The 12,980-nt window shown below is 57.0% G+C and overlaps 1 protein-coding gene across 2 annotated transcripts in view; it reads right to left on the reverse strand.

Moving 5' to 3' along the window:
- Positions 1-12,980, reverse strand: part of CUNH10orf90 (chromosome unknown C10orf90 homolog) — an 88,113-nt gene that overhangs the window by 54,546 nt on the left and 20,587 nt on the right. Inside the window, exon 1 of one of the 2 annotated variants that reach the window (XM_070433267.1) lies at positions 2,566-2,802. The exons of the other annotated variant lie outside the window; for it this stretch is intronic. The gene's annotated coding sequence lies outside the window, so the exon portion shown is untranslated. Of the gene's footprint in view, positions 1-2,565; positions 2,803-12,980 lie in introns of those variants that run through there. 2 annotated transcript variants of the gene reach the window in all.

The following is a 12,980-nucleotide window of genomic DNA, read 5'->3' on the forward strand; positions in this document are numbered from 1 at the left end:
CGAGGAGGCGCTGCGTCCCATCCCAGCGCCACCGGCTGGGTGTCTGCGCCAACCTGTGCTGATGGCGCTGATGTCCAGACGCTTCACCAACCAAATCAACATCAGAGCGGACGATCTGGTGACGGCTCCCCTGACATCAGCCCTCGGCATGGGACGACCAAGTGCAGCGGGGCCCCCAAATCCTGGAGAACCCCTAAGCCAGGCAGGAGGCAGACCTGTGTCACCTCCACGCTCTTTGCAAACAAAGGAAAAGGGAAGGAGAAAAGGGACCTTTCTGTTGAGCAGGGGCTGTGCCACCCGATTCTGTGGCGCATCTAAAAGATCCCTTTCTCCCGGCCGGCGTGGCTCAGGGGTCGAGCGTTGACCTAGGAACCAGGAGGGCACGGTTCCCTCCCCAGTGGGGGCCGTGCAGGAGGCAGCCGGTCAATGATGCTCTCCCATCATGTACGTTTCTCTCTCTCTCTCCCTTCCTCTCTGAAATCAATAAAAATATATTTAAGGAAAATACAAAATAAAAAAGACTCCTTTACACAGCAAATCAGGCCCCGCCCCCGCGAGCCCCTTGCTTCATGCCGCCAAGCCCTGCCCAGGGCACTGGCAGCTGCTTCCTCGCGGGCCGGTTCCCGCGGGCGCTCCCCACAGCACACCCGCGGGCGCTCCCCACAGCACACCCGAGGCCCACAGACTCGGTCCTCAGGGCGGGGACCTCATTAACATGTCAATCAGCGGAGAGTTATGTCCATTTCCATCGCGCGGGCACAGGCCACGCTGTACACTGCCTCGCTCTCCTCCTCCAGCCCCCCTCCCCGCCCCGCCCGCTGGTTCTCCAACCTGCAGGAGTCGGATGCATTTACATGGACCCCTTGAGGTTAATATATTACCGCCCAGGCAGCACGGTTTTATTCATGCTGCTCTAATATGGTGCTCATGCTTCCTAAGCCATCATAGGCGTTAACTTGAGAACGTAATTAGGAGAATTTAGAGACTGCCAGGATTCGTGCTGAGTCCCCGCGAACTTGGGAGTATTCCCGAGACCGGCTTCGGGAAACCCCGGACAGGGCTGCGGAGCTGCTGTCAGAGCACCCTCAAGGGAGCCGTTTCTTACCATTTCACTGAAGACATTTTACCGAAAAGAAATGAGAAACCAGAGGCGCTCGCCTGCGGGCATCCCCAGGGAAGCACAGGTTGGGTTGGGGCCAGTCCCTGGTAAAAAGCGGGGGTCGGGGACGCAAAGGCAATGAGATGGCGCAGCCGGGAGCCCTATGCACCCAGCGACTGCCCAGCGACGTCCTTGGGAACATGGCGTCTTCCTACAGAAGAGGGGGCGTGGGCTCACATTTCCAAGACAAATCCTTCGTGTGCACCCCACAGGGGCTCCCAGGACCTCATGCAAGCCGAGGGGGGGGGGGGTGAGACGCCCCAGGGGACCCTCTCTGGGGAGGGCTGGCCGGAGCCCTGTGCCCTGAGTCACAGGACCAGCCCGCTCTGGAAGCCGAGGCCAGGCTGTTGCTCGTCCTCAGGGTGTCCCTGGCCTGGGAGGCCCGGTGGGACGCAGCCGTGAATAATGAGCGAGCTCTCACCTGCCATCGCCCGTGCTCCTGCCTGAGGACACACGTGGAGCACCCACTTCTACTCCTGGCTGCAAAGGAGAAGCACGGCCTCCCAGGAGGGGGTGGGGGTGTGGGAAGGGGGCCCCTGCCCGGGGCTGGCCTGACCCCCACGCAGCTCGGAGAGGTTCACTACCGGCAACGTGCAAGGAACAACTCCTCCGAGGTGGCCGGGGACCCAGGCACCAGGCGGAAAAACACCCGAGACCTCAGGCCTCTGGCTGCCGAACCCCAAGAGACACCAAGGACATGGTCACGGTTCAGGTGGTCAGAGCCCTGCGCCCCCGGAGCCCAGCAGGGAACCTGCACCCCTCAGAGGAGGCCGTGCTGGGGACAGCCTCCCAGGGCTCCTAAGAGACACCCCGACCTGGCCTGTTCCCTCAGCCTCTTGACGTTGGAGCCGGTAACTCTCTAGTGGGGTGTCCTGGGCATGGCAGGGTGTGAGCTGCGTGCCTGGGCCCTACCCGGGGCCGGCAGCACCTCCTCCCGCAGTCAGGAAACCCAAAACGCCTCCGGACGTCACCAACTGCCCCCTAGAGGCTGAAATGGCCCCAGTGGGGAACGCTGTCATAGAGCTTAAAAACATTCATGGAAAGAGAATTTGGATTTGGGGGAGGAGAGAGGAAGCCCTCGGAGGAAGCCAGGCCCCTACCGCCCCACCAGACGTATCAGCCGCCTGCACACGGGCGCTCTGATGCAATTTCATTCTGAAAGGGTCTCGCAAATCTACTTCTTGATGCACCTTTACACTGAGCAGATCCCACCGAACCCTCGTCACATCAGAGGCCTGGAAATGCGCACAATGCTTTGCGTGTACATTACTCAGAGCCCGAGAAGAGACAAACACAACAGGAGTTCTCCAGGCGCAATCTCTTGTTGAAATCTACCAGCGTTTGGCTGCAAACGGTCGCGTGGAAACATATGTCGGCGAAGTCGTGGAAAAGGGGCTGGTTCTTACCCGGCGCGCGCACGGCAGGCGGCGTGGAGCTCATGCTGCACAGGGCTCGGTGCTCCCGGGAGGACGCTGTGGTCAGTGGTCAGTGGCCGGTGCAGCGGTGCATGAACCCCCGGGCGTCCTGGGGACACCCCCAGGCGGGGTGACTACTTGCTCCGGATTGTAGACAGGGAACCCCGTGGTTAAACTGCGGGTTCAAGGCCACGGATCTCGCTTACGAAGCTGAAGAGCCCCACAGCCAGGAGCCTGGCTCCCAGCTCCCCTTCTGCCTGAGGACGATCCGCCCACACGCATGAGCCTGCGTGTCTGGTGCTGCGTCAACCTGCCTCCTCCCAGCGCGGCCCATTCCTAAGGGCAGACGCTGAGCCTCGGGCAGTCACCTGGGTGCTGGCAGCGCCAGAATCGGCACCGAGGAGGAGGGTGGGAGGGACCTGGGATGGGTGAGCACGTGGGGAGAAGCCAGGACCACCGACTCCTTACTGCTGGCCCAGCCTGGGGGCCCTGGCCCTCTCCTCCCGAGACCTGCCTTCTCCGCGCCTCTTTGGATGCTGGGAGATCTGTCTCTTTCCTGAATAAAACTACGTCTCCAAAGGAGCATTTGAGTTGCTTTTTCTCATCACAATGAAAGAGAAAGATGCCCGGCTGGCGTGGCTCAGTGGTTGAGCATCGACCCATAAACCAGGAGGTCAGGGTTCGATTCTCCATCAGGGCACATGCCCAGGTTGCAGGCTCGATCCCCAGTAGGGGGTGTGCAGGAGGCAGCTGATCAAAGATTCTCTCTCATCATTGATGTTTCTCTCTCTCCCTCTCCCTTCCTCTCTGAAATCAATAAAAATGTATTTTTGGAAAAAGAAAGAGAAAGAGACAGAGACTGCTGAGACGAGATGCAGGGCCGATCCCTTCCACGGGCTGAGAGAGTGACCCGGCCGTGGACGGGGTCAGATTTGCATGTTTGGAGGATGGCTGGCTGCTGGGAAGAGCTGACCGGGAAGGTGCGCGAGCAGAGAGCTGGACAGCAGCCGGGAGACGGGACACGGCCTGGCGGGCTGGGACGTGGAGATGGTGATGGGAGGGGTGGGTGCCCTAGGAAGCTTTCCGAGAGTCTGGCTCCAGCACCTGACGACTGGCTGGATTTGGGAAAATGGCCCTTCTTATCCCCATGACATTTCCTCCTCTCAGCGGCTGCCCTTCATCTTGGATTCTGCCATCTGCTCACCGTTCTGGTCCGTGTCTGTCTGTCTGTGTCAGTGCGTCCTTGTGCCGGGCCAGCGTGGGACCAGGACAGGGGCTTCACAGCACGAGAGACGCCCTCCGCCCCGTGGACTTGAACAGGGCGCTTCACCCCACCAGCCATGAGGCCGCCCAGCCCACGTCTGCCCACTCTTCCTCCCGGGACGTCACGGAGGCCTGCTCAGAGGCCCCTGGCATCCAGGCACCCATTCCCACGGCGTTCCCCTGAACTGCATATCAGAGGACGAAGAATAGTGTGTGTAACAGGACTGGTCCTTCTGTACGCTGCTCGGCCCCGAGGGCTCTCCAAGGGCTCGCTGTGGCCCTCGCGCACCTCACCAACCTGCGGCGGAACGGGTCCCGCACCCGGACACGGACCCCACCCGCTCCCCCTACCCTGTTCCCCTGCGGCCCCGGCACTGAGGCGACAGGCCCACCAGCACCAGCCCCCAACCCTCCCAGGCGGCGCGACCACATCTGATCCACTCGTCTTGGAAGAGAGGAAAAAAGAACGGGGCGCATCCTTTCCACGTCTTTCTTTTCTGAACGTCCATCTTCCGACCATGGGGGTGCATGTCCTGGAACCCCGAATCCACCGGAAGTGGGTATTTAGACAAAACGCCTTGTCCTCCAGCCAGGCCACCAGCAGGCTGTGATGTCAGCACCTGTCACACCGTGTGGCCTCGTGCCCCGGCCGGCAGCCTCTCCGCTCGTCCACGCTCCCACGTCTCCCTGCACCAGGCCTGCCATGGAGCCGCTCCTTTGGCAAATCATCGCGTTTACAGTCGGCGTGTGAGCTGGTCTCCAGGAGGGAGGCCGTGGTCACGTCTGGGCATATTCACACGCATGTGAGCTGATGGACGCAGCTGCGGGATGGACTGAAATGACCAGCTCACCGGGGCTTCCTCATGGTGACACTGGCGTGGGAGGGGAAGATAAAAGCAGACCTGCTGTCCTCTCTCTCTCTCTCCCCCCCCCCCCTCCCCTCCCCAGGCACACAGGCTGGCAAACTTCTAGTTGCTACTTCTTTGACAATAACTCAGAGCTTGAAGTCATTTCTGGGTCAGTGAGCCTGTCTCAGCCTGTCTCACTTTTCCCAACATTGGCTCTTCCTGGAAAGACCGCCCCGCCCCCCCTCCTCCCCGCCCCCCGCACGGGGTGGGGGGGGCGAGCTCCTGTGTGCTGGGAGCTAAGGGTGCTGGCCCATTGGGGTCCCCTCCTGGGAAGGCCAGGCCCGGGTGCAGCTCAGGGCGCTGGTCGGTGAACCCACGGGCAGCGCGGTGAAAAAACCAGGAGACAGGCGGGCCGGGGCCCACGCTCGCTCCTCCCAGACTCGGGTGGACACCCCTCGGCCTCCGCGGCCCTCTCTGCTTTGTAGGGCCTTAAGTGCCCCGCTCACAGCCGCGTGCACAATTAGCGGTGGATTAGGAAAGCTGGTAATAGGGGATTTGGCTGCTAATCCCCTTCTGCCTGTTAATATTAATTAAAGTGCTTTTCTCTCTCATTCTGCAACAAACACTGGCTACTTTAAGAGGAGGAACTGGAGAGCGCGGCCTGATAGGGTCGCGTCTGTGCGGTTTCCCCATCCAGGAGGGCCGGTGCGTTCTTCTCGGAGCAAAGCTGCGTGGACGTGAGGCACGGGAGGGGGAGAAGCATTCCGTGTCCCTCATTCCCCTGGGAGTTTTCCTGTTGGCCCTGCAGGCAACCATTTAGTTCAGACACGGAGAGGACGGGCTCCTGGGAGCAGCGGTGCCCGCCCTGCGGTCAGGACGCCTCAGGCAGGGGAGGGCGGTCACGGTCCCAGCAGGGGTTAGGGCAGCGGTTCTCAACCTGTGGGTCGAGACCCCTGTGGCGGTCGAACGACCCTTTCACAGGGGTCGCCTAAGACCATCCTGCAGATCAGATATTTCCATGACGATTCATAACAGTAGCAACATGACAGTGATGAAGTAGCAACGAAGATAATTTTATGGTTGGGTCACAACATGAGGAACTGTATTTAAAGGGCCAGAAGGTTGAGAACCACTGGGTTTGGGCTTCTGTCCTGGCTTTCTTACCTGCACGTGAGATCCTGCCTGCACCGCCCGGCTGTCCTGATCCTTCCTTTCTCAGGGCTGATCTTTCGTTGAATACAAACCATCTCTATGCACTTTCTTAAAAGATCAAAGGCGGCTCGAGCGGGAAGCCCCAGTCTTCAGGGAGGGCCTCTCGCCTGCGACTCCGGACGAAGGATAATGAACAAAACACGGACGTGCGAACGTGGGTGGCATCTTCCCTCCCCACCGGGAGGCTCCTGTCAGGGTGCTAGTCCTCGGAAGCCCTGGAGGGAGACGACGGGTCCTTCCCACGTTACCCAGCATCCTGCGGGCGGGAAGGGGGCGGCCATCGCGCACAGACGTCACTGAGGTGGCCGCGTATCTCGGCGTATCTCCACGGCTCTGCAGGTTCCCGCATGAATGCCTTCCACGGCACAGATCCATTTTCACAGGAGCCGACAGCTTCATCGGGTGAGATAAGGCCCGTTTTCAGACGAGGGTGCAGGAGGCTCGCAGAGTTTCCCATTGATGGGCTTGGGATTCGGTCACGCGGCCCCTGCATGGCATGTAGGCACTGCCCTCCCCTGTACCCCTTTGATCGGGTGCCACCCCAGGAGAAGGCAGAGAACAGGGAAACCAGCCAGCGGCAGGAGCGTGGGATCAAGTGGATCGGGGACTGAAAAGGACTTGACTTTCAGAGGAATGTCGCCCCAGGTCGTCCGTCACGCTAATCACTTAATGGCCCTTTTTAACCTGATAATGAAGACAAGGAAAAGTGCCTCCTGAAAAATGGCTGCAAATGAATTCCAAGCAGACACAGAACTCAGGCCAACAACTCATGAATATGGAGGACTGTCAACACCGTGGATGGAGCTTGGGCTTACTGGGCCGGAGCAGAGGTAGGAGGGACGGAGTGGGAGTGGGTTCTGGGCTTCCCACACTCTCCCGCAGGCCCCCCCCCCCCCCCCCCCCCCCCCCCGCGCAGACCTTGGGGAGTGGGCGGGGCCAGCCCAGCAGGTGCAAAAGGAGACAGTTCCCTCTGGGGGACCCTGGAGGTCCGCTGTCCCTGCAGAATAGCCCTTGGCCACCCCAAGCCCCCTGGGGGGGGCAGGGGGGGGACATACAGGGATGGAGGAAAGATGGCTGCACCCCAGCCCTGGAGGCTCCCTGCCTGCCTTTGCAAGGAGAGGGCAGGCTCCGGGATCCCCTTCTCCTAGAGGGAGTCCAAACCCAACCCCTTGGGAAAGGACGGCCCTCAGGGAGGCAGGGCCTCCTCATCCGGTCCCTGCTTTCTCCGGGTGGAGAGCGGCCAGACACACTGTGGCGCTGATTAAATATGTGTTGGATGAGCGAATGCTAAATGGATTTTTATTTCAATTCTGTCCACATTTTAAATCAAATGCTTTAACACACTTTAGGATGGGAATTAATTGCCTCTCCTAGTCATTATTTTAATCCATAGCTATAATCAAGCCCCACCCACCCACAGCTAATAAATGAAACCGCAAGATCGCTGAAAGGAGAGCCTCTGGGACGCTCCCCGCGGACGCTGCACCCCAGATGCGCGCTGTGGGGGGCAGAGGGGGGTCTCTATATGTGTCTGTTTTAATTTCTTTTTTCCCCCATTTGCCTCCACCCCCCAGCCCTGGGCAACCACTGCCTATAGATTCGCAGGTTCTGGACATTTCATATAAATGGAATCATACAGCACATGCCCCTTCCTGATGGCTAGTTTCATTTAGCACAATATTACCCAGATCCGTCCATGCTGGGGCGTGTGCCAGTCCTGCACGGCTCTCTATGGCCCAGTAACCGTCCCCTGTGTGGAAACACTACATTTCATTGACCTACTCCTCAGCTGATAGATATCTGCGTGCGTCCCACACCCTCGCCGACACATATTATTATCTGTGCTTTTTACAACGGCTCTGTACTCGTGTTGTTGTTCTAACCCTCACCTGAGGATATTTTTAGAGAGAGAGAGTGGAGAAGAGGGGGAAGGACAGAGAGAAATATTGATGTGAGAGAAACACATAGACTGGTTGCCTCCTGCACCTGCCCCAACCAGGGCCCAGCAGGGGAGGCGCCTGCAACCAAGGTACATGCCTTTGGAATCAAACTCGGGACTATACAGTCTGCAGGCCGATGCTCTATCCACTGAGCCAAACCGGCTGGGGCGGCACTCATTGTAAAACACTTCTGGGAGAGGCTTCTAGCAGACACCTGGACTCCCCCCTAAGTGACCACGTGTGTAAGGGGCGAGTCTAGAACTGCCCCCTCCCCCCAGCCCCACCCCCGTCCCTCACAATTTCTGGGGTTCTAGCCAGGCTCCAGGGCACTGAGTGCATGTGGCCCCAAGCAGCACAGCGACAGTCCAGACGGATCCCACAGTGCGATGGATTCTGCTCGCTCCAGAGCGGCCTGTCTAATACGGCAACCACTGGCCCCCTGAGGCCATTCTAACCCAAATCAGTTAAAACAAAATGAAACACGTAGTTGCACACTGACACTGACCACACTTCCAGTGCTCAACAGCCGCATGTGGCTGTAACACATTTCCATCGCTGTAGAAGTCTATTTCCTTTTATTTTAAAGGCTTTTATTGGTATTTTAGGGAGAGGGGAAGCAAGGGAGAGGGAGAGAGAGAGAACCATTGATGTGAGCGATAAACATGGATCGGCTGCCTCCTGCACGCCCTCTACTAGGGATCAAGCCTGCAACTTGGGCCTGTGCCCTGACTGGGAATCGAACCCGTGACCTTTCCGTACTGGGATGATGCTCAACCACTGAGCCACACGGGCTGTTCTCCGGATATGAGACCCCGAGGGTCTCGCCGTTCACATCTGGGCCGAGTCCGTGGTCCCCCACGAGACGCAGAGGACTGTGGGCCCTGACATCTACCACCTGGACAGGCAGCCCCGCCCAGGAACAGCCTCCGCTGACAGATGTTCGGGGAGGAGGCGGAGCAGGGGCCAGGTCCTGGGAGGGTTTCCAGAGGCAGGAAGGCAGCACAGATGTGGGCGCAGGCGACGTGAACTCCGGCAGCTTCCGGCGCTCCCTCCACCAGCACCGTGGTGGCTCTCTGTCCACTGACTGAACCTCAGAGGTCAGGGCAGGGCTCTGGGATCTGAGCCTCGTCCTTCCGGTCTCGCCATCCATCTTCCTAATGAATAGCCGTTCATGATTAAAGCCCAGCTTGTGGCGATTCATGCCCCGGGAAGAGCTGAACCTTTGATCCCTGCTCTTTGCTGCTCTCCTTCTAATTGGATCTCGGGCAGAAAGAAAAATAACAGCCAGTCTCCCCCTCTGGACGCTGTGGCCTTCGGTGCCCCGGCCCCGGGGGCCTGGCCTCTTGCTGCCCGCACCCCCCTTCCCAGCCGGAGCTAATTAATCGAACTTGAAAGACATGGAGATATAGCTGCCAGGCGCCGGTCGCTGTCAGGAAACCCAACCGACTCAATTCCCACCCAGAGTCTTCTCCTGCCCTAGTAACCCAGCGAGGGGTCAAGTGCAAAGCACACTGCACAGCTGAGCGGCACGGAGCTGCGTGCCCCCAGATCACTCCACACGCCCGCACCCGCCCCAAACCGGGTGAGGTGGGACATTCCTTCCCGGGTGCACTCCAGCGGGGCGAGTCCTGGGACCGGAGCTGAACTCCACCCCGTGCCCCCGGGCCAGAGGGAAGAATGCTCACCTGCCCATGGGCCAGGACACGCCGCTCCGCAAGGCAACACCACGCCCCACATACCTGCCGAGTGCGGCGCCTCCCAGCGGAACGACGGGTTTGGATCCCGCCAACCGCTGGGTGAGCCAGGGAGCGGGGCCCTGACACTCCTCCAGCCCCGAGCCGGGCTCACTACCAGGTGCGTGTGTCCTGGGTGTGGACACACGGACACACAGCCCCCGATTCATTCTCTGCGGGAGAGCCAGTCCCAACACCGTCCCTCATTTGCTTGAACGGCTTCTGAGGCCTTCGCTGGGCCAAGGAGCTCTGGCGGCCAGGCCTCTGTCCTTGCCTGTGCCCTGGGCTCCTCTCTCTCTGCTCCTTCGTCCCACGCTCGGTGTGGGCAGAGAAGCATAGCTGACCACAGGCTTGCCCTTTGTTTTACCTTTGCCATTATGAACGTGGACTATTCTAGACAGTCAGAGAGAGAGAGGGGGAGGGAGAGAGAGGGAGAGAGAGGGAGAGAGAGAGAGGAGGGAGAGAGACAACGCGCGCGAGGGATCATCAGTCACAAAATCCATGAGCAATAAATGCTAACGTATGCCAATTGGTATTCAGAGCTGGCTGCGGGCCGCGGCGATGCTTAATATTTATTGAGTGCCCATCATGGAGGCGGCCCCTCCTGACCCTCCTGGGGAACAGCCCTCGGGAGGAATAGCAAATGCTCTCCCTCGGGAACCGGCCCCCCTCCCTGCGAGGCCAGGGGGATCTTTAGAGGCAGCTTCGGTCCACATTTCATCAAGCAGAGTGCCTTTCGGCCCCACCGTCTGATGCGGACGTGCCGTTACACCCTGGACTGAGGAAGAGAGACACGGTTAACTGCCGGGTGCGGCGGTCGGCGTGCTGCGTCCGTTTCGGCCACGCTGGGAGGTGGCAACACGCAGGTCTGCGAATCGATGAGCTGTGCTGTTATCCGGCTTTGCTCCCGCCTTTGGCACCGGACTCCTCGGTGCCCGGACTCTGTTTGTGTCCTTTGTGAAGATTCTGAAACGGGGGCCACCCCCCACGACCTGCTGTTGCCTGCGAGTCGTTCTTATTCTCCACAGCCCTCCTTCCCGCCTGGCCCAACTCCCGATTGCTTCCATTTATACTTGTTTGATCTTCACTCACCTGGTACAAGCCAGACTGCTCCTTCCTTATCTTAAATAAGACGCTGCATTTGCTTAAAGACAAGACTCAAGCACTCCTGTCTTCTCTCCCGTAAGGCAAACAGCTTCCACTCCTTTTTACTGACGTACGCCACACACCCACAGAAAAGGAACAGGCCGCAAAGGGAAAGCTTGATCACTTTTATAAAATGATCGCATTCGCAGCCTGCAGGTGTGGCTCAGCGGTTGAGCGTCGATCTATGAACCAGGAGGTCACAGTTCAATTCCCTGCCAGGGCATGTGCTTGGGTAGCGGGTTCCAACCTCAGTAGGGGGCCTGCAGGAGGCAGCCAACCAATGATTCTCTCTCATCATTGATGTTTCTCTCTCTCTCTCTCTCCTTCTCTTCCTCTCTGAAATCAATAAAAAAAAATATTTTAAAAAATGAACACATCTGGAAAACCACCATTCTGATTTTTAAAAAATAGGAGCCTCCTTCATGCCTCCCCCTCTCCGTTCCTGACCCCCAAGGGGATCATCCGGACTGCAGTCAGACCCACAGGTTCCTTTCGCTTTGCACTGTGGGGAAATGGAGGCAGACAGCACGCAGGCCCTGCGTTTGGTTCCTGCTGCTCGACCTCACACACACCCTCGGGCGTCCGTGGCAGTGGCTTGCTCCTTTCCGCTGCCACAATATGCTTACCCACCTCACTCCTGGTGGACCTGGGTTTGTTCCCATTCATGCCTGTGACGAGTGATGCTGTCGCGGATCTTCTTAAATAGCTCTTCCCGGACGCATCGCGCTGGGACTACACATGAGGGCGGCATCAAGGTGCACAGGGCAGGCACGTGATCAACAGTTTCCCAAAGTCACTGTGCCCGTTCCCACTCCCACACCCAAAGCATGAGCTCACACTTGCTAGTGTCCACTTCACTTTAGCCATTCTGGTGGGTGGCGTCTCAGCGTGGTTTCAATCTGCATTTCCGTACAATTAAAGATCCTGAGGGCCTCTTCATGTATTTGTGGGCCATTGTGCGGGGCCTGTTCCAGTCTTTGGCCCTTTTAAAACTTGGGTTGTTTTCCTTTTTGATTTATACAAATCCTTTATATATTCTGGATACTGGATATTAATCTTTTGTTAGACTTATGTATCATCTATCATCTATCTGTCACTTATCATCTATCATCTATCTCTCACAATTACCTTCCGCCTCTCTGTGACTTGCCTTGTTATTAACGTACATGGTGTCTGCGATGTTCAAAAGTTCTCAATTGTAATTTATTTTTTAAATAACCCAATCTTTCCCTTAGAATTGTTTATTATGTTTACCTACCTTCAATCATGAAGAGATTCCTCCATGTTATCTTCTAAAATCTAGTTGTTTTAGTTTTTATATTTAGGTGACACATTTTACAATCCACCTGGAACTGAATTTTTTTGTATATTCTCAACGGACTCAGGGCATCGCAGAAGTCAGGAAAAAATAGAAGATCCTCTTCCTTGGAGGTGAAGCGGGGAGGAGGGAGGGAAAACGCGGTAAGCCCGGAGTCCTCTGACTGATCAGAGAGGAGAAGAGGCTAGAGGGCCTCATTGTCAATCACTTGCTCTTACTTCGTTTGGCTTTAGGTGCCGTGCAAATATTTTTCTAAATTTCAGTAAAGGGCAGGAGGGGACCGATCTATATGCCCAGCTGATTCAACAATTATAAACGTAATGTATTCCAGCCTGGTCTTTATTTCCCATGTCTAATTGGTCATTACTTTTTCATTTGACGTAAGTATGATAGTATGTTTTGCATTACTGCAACTTCATAACGCCTGTCATGAGTGAACACAGTATCTGATGAAGTATTTTTGTACCAAAGTTGACATAATTTTTCCTGCTATCAAGCTTTTCGGTTGCTTCTGACTTTTCTTAGACTAGATCACACTGCGATGAACATCTTCAGGTACAACGCGGCTTTCCTTCTGCTACTTCTTCCCTGGCTTCCCTCACAGCTGCTTTTCTTTACTCGTTTATATGACCACTGGTGGCGTTCAGTATTTACTCAATGGACACGTTATGAATTAATTTAACTTTATTTCATTAAAGATCTTTTATTTATTTATTTATTTATTTATTTATTTTAGAGAGAAAGGAAGGGAGCTGGACAAAGAGTGAAACATCGATGTGAGACGGAGACATCGATCGGTTGCCTCTGCCTGGCAATCTCTCGGTGAATGAGAGAGGACACCCGACCAACTGAGCCCCGCAGGCCCGGTGATGAGTTTGAATTTTTTTCCGTGTTTTCTAGCCACAGCTGCTTTTCTTCATGCATCGGGACCCGACAAGGTCTCCGC

The sequence above is a fragment of the Myotis yumanensis genome, unplaced genomic scaffold (genome assembly GCF_028538775.1).
Source record: "Myotis yumanensis isolate MYYU_CA2020_CCGP unplaced genomic scaffold, mMyoYum1.0.hap1 SCAF_13, whole genome shotgun sequence".
NCBI classification, from domain to species: Eukaryota; Metazoa; Chordata; class Mammalia; order Chiroptera; family Vespertilionidae; genus Myotis; species Myotis yumanensis.